Genomic DNA, 8,351 nt, shown 5'->3' on the forward strand with positions numbered 1-8,351 from the left:
CTGGAGGCCTGGCCGCAGCAGCTGCTATGTGTGCCCTGTCCATCCTTAGTCTTTTTTGCACCCCTTTAAGTAGCAGGGGCACAGCAAGGCTTCCCCTTTGTGCAGGACATCAGCTCCATGCTCTTCTTTCCCCTCCCCACTAAAGCAGCCTGCGAGAGGGTCTGTAACTGCAGCTTCAGTGCTTGGGACTTGCCATTTGGCTCCAACCAGAGAAGGTTTGGGGGCAGGGTAGCATGGGAGGGAGGAGGAGGCCTTCTTCAGCGGATGCCTTTGATCATCAGCAGAAGCAGCGAGGGAAACCCTGGGGCACCAGGTGGAAAGGTAATTAGACTCCAGCTTGGGATGCGCTCGCAGAAATACCCGCTCCGTCCCCCCCTGGAGAAGCCCTCTGCTTTCCTGTGCTTTCCCGGGCCTGTCCAATGCAGGAGCAGTGGGTGGTGGTGTCTTCCACCCCCATCCCAGGCTCGGTCCCGGGAGCCAGGCTCCAGGCTGGCCGGACATTACATTCTTGCTCTGTGCGATGGCGGTGGGAAATGCAGCCCCCCAGCCCGTGGCCCAGCTCCCTGCCACGGCTGCTGAGCCCTTCCCTGCCCTGCACCAAGAACATCCTCCTGCATCTTCTCTGCTTGTTGTCAGGGGGAGGGATGGGACGCGGCATGGGCAGGGGATCCATGCTGGGCTCCGGGGCCCTGGGAAACAAAAGCATCTTGAGCAAGGGGCCGTCACCAGAAAGCTGTCAGCCTGCAAAGAGGAACCCCTGGCTTTCCGGTGCCGAGGGCGAGAATGACTTTGCAAAAGGAGCCCTCGGTGCTAAATCGTGCATGAGCCCCGTGCCTCTCCGGGCGCAGGGCACGTCACTTAGCCCCCGTGCCTCTCTCAGGGGCAGGGAACAGCCATGGGGCTGAGAAGCCCTGGGGGCTCTTCAAGCCGAGGCACAGGTAACCCTCCCTCCCTGCCCCACCTCCAGCACCATGCTTTCCCCATCCTGCCGTTTAGCACCCGTGTCTTTACCAAGACATCTCATCTCTAGTGGCCTCAGAGCCGTCCAGCAGAGATGCCACCTCTTCCCCGGGGTTGACTCAAGGAAAGTGGCTGTATTCCTACCAGGATTCCTCCTGTTTGCCACTCTTTAGCCACCAAAAACCCCACACAGTTCCAGGCCCTTCCCTTGTGTAGCTGGATTCTGTATCCAATGGGTAGGTACTACAGATAAGTATCACTGAGGCTCCCCTGCCGGTGCTTTCAGTGGCTGAACTTGCAGTGACTCCCGAAAGAGGAAGGTCTGGCCTTGCTAGCAATTGTTGCTCCCTGCCCGGTGGCTGGAGCTGTGGGGAGTCGTGCATGTTGGGCAAGATGGTTCTCTCGTTATGTCAGGCTGCGTTTGTGGCAGCGCGGGGGCCACCTCCGCTGCGCGCGGCAGCGACGCCGGAAGTGGGAAGTAACTGCGATAGGCAGATCCTGCGGGGTATATTTGGTACCCTCGCCGGTCTGCCAGGGGGTTGGGGGGCCAAGCTGGCGCCAAAGCCGTCCTGGGAGAAGGGGAAACCGGTGCAGTCGTGTGTCCAGGAGAGGACGGTGTTTTCCCCCATGCCTGAGTGATGGGAAGGCAGGCGCCGCATCTCCTAGACCCCATCGGTCCCTACCGTGCATAGCGGGACCAGCCAGCTAGCCTCACCTGGTGCGGGAAGGCTGCCCAGCGGGGACAGGCTCATTGACAACGCTTTCCCAAAAAAGGTCTGAACCCTTTGCTTGCTTCTGCCACTTCCCTCGCCACTCCCTTTCCTGTGAGAGAGAGGATGTGCTCAGTTTTCTCTCTCTCTCTCTCTCTCTCTCTCTCTCTTCAGACCTGCCCTATCACTTAAATGCTTCCCTTAAGCGGAGAGGCTGGCACGGGGACCTTGCCCGGGAAGGGAGTCCAGGATGGCTAGACGGAAGGTTTCCACCCACAGACCAGGTACCACCAGCCCCGCGTCCCCAGCCCGGCTTTGCTAAGTGGCTTCTCCTCCGAGGCCCGAGGTGCCCGGTCGCGGCAGGCTGGGCTCAGCGCGTGCCAGGGGGGAGCGGGGCAGGCTTTCCGCCATCTCCGCAGCTCCCCGATGATGGGGTGGAAAGGATGCAGAACAGCGTCTCTGCATCGTCCCCACCGCTGGACGCGGCCGACTCCCACGCTGCCTGAGGTTTCCCTCCCTGCAGAGGGGAAATCCGCTGGTGAACAGCTTTGCCGCCACCTTGCAAAGCAGGGCCTCGAGACGCTGAGACTCAAGCTTTGCTGCCTGCAGTGATGAAGGAAGTAGGCGCTGTCGGGGCAGAGCCTGCTCCTAGCACGGGGCTGCCCGGCAGTAGGGTCTGCGGCGGTGTTGCAACCCGCCGGCCGGACGAGAGGGGCTGTCGTGTCTCGGGGGCAGTCCCCAGAAACCCCCTGACCGACCTTGATAAAAGTCAGGCAACACCCTTTGCTATTTGGGCCAAAAGGGTCGGTGCCCCCGATGCATCAGTGCATCCCCGTTCTGGTTCAACGTCCCCAGGGAAACCCCGCTGTGTGGGCTGGGCTCTCCCTGCCCCGTGCATGAAGTTAGCCCCAAACTTTCTGCCCTTCCTGGCTGCCTATCTGGGGCCAGCGGCCAACACCGGAGCTTCCCCCCAGCCCTCCCCAGCCCCGCAGTGATCCTTCAATCCACATCTGCTCATTGGGAGTCCCGAATCGGCACCGGGGAGTGCTGCAGACAGCGCCGGGGGGCATTTTGGGTGCTCTTCTGTACAGATCTAGGCGCTCGCTTATGTGACATGTAAACGGGGCAGGGGGAAGGGGTGGATTTGGATTTGGATTTCATTCCGGGCCCACATCGTTTCCTCTGGACCAGACGGGGAAGTGGCGATTGCGTTGACACTTGGTCACCGGGTGTTTTGCTGTGCCGAAGCATCGTTGGGTCGTAAAGGGAAGGGTAGCTCCGCAGCCCCGTTCGGATGGCGCAAGCAGGGCGTGGGGTTACATCACAGGACGTCGTGCGGCGCCAGGTTGGGAGCGGGGCCTACTCGTGTGGATCTCCGTGCAAAGGGAGACTTTTCCTCCTTTTTGTCGGCTGCTCTTGGGGGATAAAAATCTACTCCCCGCTTCTCAGCAGAGCTTTTCCCTCTCCGTCGATCTAATAGCTCAGTACCAGAATCGGGTTCCCTCCTGATGCAACGGAGATTAATATGGCCTTTGTCTCTTGCCTTGCTTCTGTCCGGCCGAGTCCTCGGCGTCAGGGTTGTGGAAGGGTGGGATCCCCGTTTGTTGTTCAGCTCAGCTCACAGAGACGTGAGAGCATTTCCCACCGGTAGTCGTTAGCTTGGAGAACCCAGCGGCCAGGTCTTTCTAGCATTTAAATGTCACGAAGGATCAGAGCCGAGGCCTTGCGTGCTCCCAAAGTTTATTCCAATGCAGTTGTTGTTGTTTTTGTGCCGATAACCCCGTTTCCTTCCTCGGCGCTGGTCAGGACACACGAGTCGGAGATGCAAGGTCAGATGTCACAGCGTTTGCTCGCTGCGTAACGCCCTTGTTCTTGCAGAAGGATGCCTGCCTGGCCGTTCACCTGCATCCTAAACCCCCTTTGCAAAAGGATCGGATGCACACCTTGCAAAGGCAGCAGGGCCCCTAAGGTCCTGCTATCTCATGGCTCAGACACCCAGAGCCTTGGGGGATCTTTTTGGCGTGGCCCTGCCAAGGATCAAGACTGAAGCACGTGCCTGGAAACCTGTTGCAGAAGTACACGCGTGTGCACCCCTTCCTCAGGTGTTGGGGTTCCTGGCCCAGGCTAACAAAACCGACAAAGAAAGCTCTCTCTCGCATGTTAAAGCATGCAACTCGCTGCCATCAGATGTGGGCACTGACCATTTAACCAGATTCACACAGGGATTGGAGAAATTCTTGGAGGAAAGGGGCATCAGTAGCTATTGAACGTGGGAGCGAGGGGTACAGCCTCCGAATCACAGCTTCCTAGATCTTGCAAGCTCTCTGCCACGGTGTGGGCAAGGTGGCCCTGTGGGCAGCGAGGGGGAACGCCTTGCGATTTCCCTGACCGGGTTGTGCTTGGGCACAGCGGCCCCTTTAAGGGCGGTTCGGTTCTCTCCACTTGGGAAATCTCCCCTGTTAAAGTCTTCCTCTTTTCAAAGCCGTGCACACGCGCACTCCTCTTCCTCCTAGCTCTGCTGGGCCCTCGAGGCAGGGCGCTGTCGCTGCCCGAGCTGAACTTCCTTCTTCGTGTGCTGTCAGCCCAACCTCCTGGTCTGAATTCCCCGGGCTCTGGACGCAGCCGGTGCCTGCCCTCCTCGCCCCTCTCACCAGCGCTCCCGCAAACCTCTTGCACACTGTGCACGGGCAATTGCAACGTGAGGAACCAGCTCCTCTCCAGCCGCAGTGCCCAGGTCGGTGGCACCCCCTTGGAGCCAGGAGTGCTGCCACCACTGTTGCCACCAGCTCCATGTGCAAAAGGCACCCCAGGCCCCTCCTGGACCCCATGCACTGACCATTAGGATGCGACCCGATGCCTTGTTGCTGCTATTTTTTCTCCCCAGCTCCCCTACATCTCTCTGTCTGCCCCCCATCTTTATGCCCTGGGACACAGACCTTTCCCAGCAAGCCAGCATCCTTCAGGATTTAAACTGGGGCTCTGTGAGAGTGAACCAGCGCCGTGTCCCGTCTTGGCTTGAAGGGTCACTTCTGAGCAGCAGAGAGAGGATGGTGCCGCCCTGAAACACGTGCATCATGGCTCAGGAAGGGTTCGGGTGTCCGTCAGCCCCCAAACTCTGCCTCGTCTTATTGCCACGGGGCTCCCCCTGGTCCATGGAGGGATGAAGGGATCTCTCAGAGGGTTTTGGCCCTGGCTTCCATCCTGATTAGCTTGTTACAGGCTGGCCCATTTGCTGCTTTAGGTTCTTGCCTGTGTTCAGGACACAGGGAAAGCCCTGGCAGCCCACAGGAAAGATTTTACCTGTGGCCGAGAGCAGAGCTGGCAGGCCCTCCCTTCCCCTGATAAATGAGCGCATTTGGGGTCTAAAATGCCATCCTTTGGAAGCTGTAGAGGCAGCAAGCAACGAGGGATGCCTGTTTGCATGTGACACCTTGGGCATCCGTCGGGATTATAGGGGTCAAGCGTGCTGGGACGGCCCCGGGGGGTTTCCTGCTGGACGCTGGAGCGGGGAAGGGGCAACAGAGGGATCAGTCCGGAGAAGCCCTGTTTAAATGCTCTTCCCCTTTGCATCCACCCTCTGCCTTTGTGAAAGGTGGGGGACGCAGTGGACCTGACTCAGCAGGGCGTCTCTCACAAGGCACGTCCTCCGAGGAGCGGTTTGACGGCCTTTGGCTGTGTGACCGGTCTGCCGTCCCGTGGGCCTGTGGGGGGGGGGTCCAGCCTTTTAAATAAAGACCTGCTCCCTGGCTGCTCTGGACATGCCTCTCTGTGAGCTGATATCTTGGAGGGTCGTGGATCAAAGCAGCAGGAAGACCACGGAGGAAGCAAGCAGGATGGCACAGAGCCTTGGTTAGCTGGCGGGGCGGGTTATCCCGGAGGCTGGTCCTACAACCCCTAGGCTCTTAGTCATTTGGGGTGTGAGCATCCTCCTTCCCCCTGCTTCTCTCCCTCTGCCAACAGCTTCCAGTTCTCTGCACCCTCCGCAGCGCCGGCTCCTTGCCCTGGACACCACAGGACACGGATGGCAGAGCTGCGGGCCTAGGTCAGCAAGCCCCTTTGAGCGTTGCAAATGCCGGGCAATCCGGGCTTCCTCGTGTTTATGCTCTTCCCTCCGCTTCATCCCCCGTTTGCTGTAATTAGAGGCTGTAGCACTGCATGCCTGCTGGCAGCTGCTGCCCTGTTGGGCAGCGAGGATTTGTATGGATGGATAATTACTTTTCTGCATAGCGCCGGAGTCTGGAGGTTGTTGTGCAGCTTGCTTCTTGCATGAAGCAAGGCTTATGTCAGGCCGTGTCCTGTCTGTCCGGGCTTGGCTTTGTCTCCGTGTTTGGAGCATCGAGGGCGATTGGGTCTGGGCTCCGGACTCATTTTCTGTTCGGCGTCAGTGCCGTGACACATGCCTTTTGGAAGCAGAAGCAGCCCCCGATGAGCAAACCAGCCCCCAAAATGCCTTTCCAAAGTCACCTGGCTGCAAAAGCACCTCTGAGGTTGCTGCTGCCTGGGGTGACGGCATCCCGGGCACCCTGCCAGGGCTGACACAGATCAGGAGGGGCGTTTGGGGAGAGGAGCACAGCCACTGTTATCTCAGCCAGATGCACTGGGCCAGCAGAGCCTTGCAGGCACTTAAATGAGAAGTGCATAAATATCACTGCTAAAAACAGAATAAAAATTGGGATCAACCTTTGTGAAGGGGGAGGGAGGAGTGAGGGAGGGGGGGTTCTCCCTGGTGTGCAGCATGTGGTGCCCAGCGTCCACGTGCAAAGGTCCTTGCTGCTGGAAAATGTGCTGGGGGCCAGCGCTCCCATATGTGTGAGCTGCTGGGAAGAGACTCGCGTCCAGATGCTGTGAAACATCTGCGTGGTGGCAGGCACAGGAGAAAGGCTTTGCCTCATGTCATTAGGCTGGCTTGTGGGTCAGGCTCCCCATACCACCCAGAGACTCTCCATGCCCTTTTGGAGGGTGCACTGAGCCCAGGTCTTTGCCCAGCCCTTTTCCAAATCCCCCGGGACAGCCTATGTGGAAGGGTGGCAGGAGGGCGTAGGCAGCATGGATGAGTGAAAAGGGCCGGGGTGTCTGGAAAGGAGGCTGCTATTCTCAACTCTGCCACTGCCCTGCTGCATGACCTTGGGCAAGTCACTTCATCTCTCTCCACCCTTTCTGGGTCGCCTCCACCTGTAAGACTTTTGGGTGGGTGAGGGGGTTGCACCCTACATGGGACCTTGTATCCATGAGTTGCTCCTGTTATACGACTAGTAGTAAGGAGGGAGTAAAGCCAGTGTGCAGGAACCTGGGCCTAGGTCTCCAGCGAGGTTGCATGGCTTCTGCAGCCCTCCCCTCGTACAACAGAAGTGCAGGAAAATGGCTAACCCAGCCAGCTCCTCTTCTGCTGGCATCTAGCAATGCGCCATGCTGGCAGCTGCATCCTAGGAGCCGTCAGAGGGAGACAGAACGGGAAGCTTGGATGGTGGACACCTAGATCCGGATCATCTGGGAGGGCGGGGGCGTTGCACCAGTTTGGCAACTGAAGCATTGGCCTCTGGGCCTCTCCTCTTTTTGCCCCTGCCCAATGCATAAAATGACATAAAATACCGGCCGAAGGTTTGGTTTGGTTTGGTTTGGTTCTTGCGGCGAAGCATCCCTTTGCCATCGTGGGGCTTCATTCGAATAAAAGCTTGGGGAGTGTGGATGCACACCTGCTAGGGCTGGCATCACCTCGTGACCGGCTGGGTCTTGAGGGCTGAGCCATCTAAGTGAGTCTCTCCCTAGCTCTAGCAGCCTGGTACATGCATTGGCCATGGTCCTCCATCCTTTCAGCCAAGTTTTTGTCCCTGAAAAACTCTTCTTCCAAGCAGGCAAGAGCTCCTCCGCCAGCCAGTTATGCAGCCCAGTCCCGGTGGCCAAGACAGTTCTCCTTGATGCCTTGCAACGGGAGGGGATTTCTTTTGCTCCTTGTGCATCCTTGGTCCCCGGTGCCTCCTGCTTTGAGCTCCTGTGCCCATTCATTCATCCCATCTACTGACCCAGGATTAATCGATTGAGCCCAGCTCTGTTCTGGTGGCAAGGACACAAGGAAACTTCCCCCTGCACTCAGAGGGTGCGATCTAACCATCCTCCTCCTCTTCCTCCTCCTGCTTCCTGGCTTGTTCCTGACCCCTCAGCCAGCAGGTCCCTTCTGGGTGCCCCGGGCTGCCTGGATGTGGGGGTGGCTTTGCGCTGTCGGGACCGAGGCGGGAGCAAGCCCGTGACTACGGCGGGAGTGGGATTGTGCAAGCAAATTCCAAGCCGAGCCCTTGATCATAATATTTGGTGTAACCCCCGGTGCATCCTGCCTGCGAGACCCTCTTCTCCAAACAAGGGGCCCCTGTCAGCAGGGTCTGGTGTGGAGACAGATAAGGAAGCATGTCGTGTTTTGTTTGGGGGTTTTGTAAGTGGCTTTATCCAGGTGGAAGTCAGAAATGCCCCTTTTCCCAGCCAAAAATCCTTCTCCTCGCAGCGCTGGCTCTGAAAAGGCCACAGATGTGTGGGAGGCATTTCGGAGTCGGCCGTGGGTGTTGTGTTTCACTGACATGTTTGCTGCACCGCTTGGCCGGGCTCCTTGCACTGTGCAATGCCAGAGAGGTTTTGAGGTGCCAGCAGCAGTGCCCGAGACCCGGCGGCTGCGTTAGGGGCAGGGGGGGGGCC

At 58.7% G+C, this 8,351-nt stretch overlaps 1 protein-coding gene across 2 annotated transcripts in view; it reads left to right on the forward strand.

Moving 5' to 3' along the window:
* The first annotated feature begins 1,634 nt into the window (after positions 1–1,634).
* Positions 1,635–8,351, forward strand: part of RGS19 (regulator of G protein signaling 19) — a 21,123-nt gene continuing 14,406 nt past the window's right edge. Inside the window, exons 1-2 of one of the 2 annotated variants that reach the window (XM_025201698.1) lie at positions 1,635–1,734; positions 1,845–1,954. The gene's annotated coding sequence lies outside the window, so the exon portion shown is untranslated. The remainder of the gene's footprint in view (positions 1,735–1,844; positions 1,955–8,351) is intronic. The other variant, XM_006021654.3, reaches the window with a different exon arrangement.

Source organism: Alligator sinensis, unplaced genomic scaffold, assembly GCF_000455745.1.
Source record: "Alligator sinensis unplaced genomic scaffold, ASM45574v1 scaffold752_1, whole genome shotgun sequence".
Classification (NCBI taxonomy): Eukaryota; Metazoa; Chordata; order Crocodylia; family Alligatoridae; genus Alligator; species Alligator sinensis.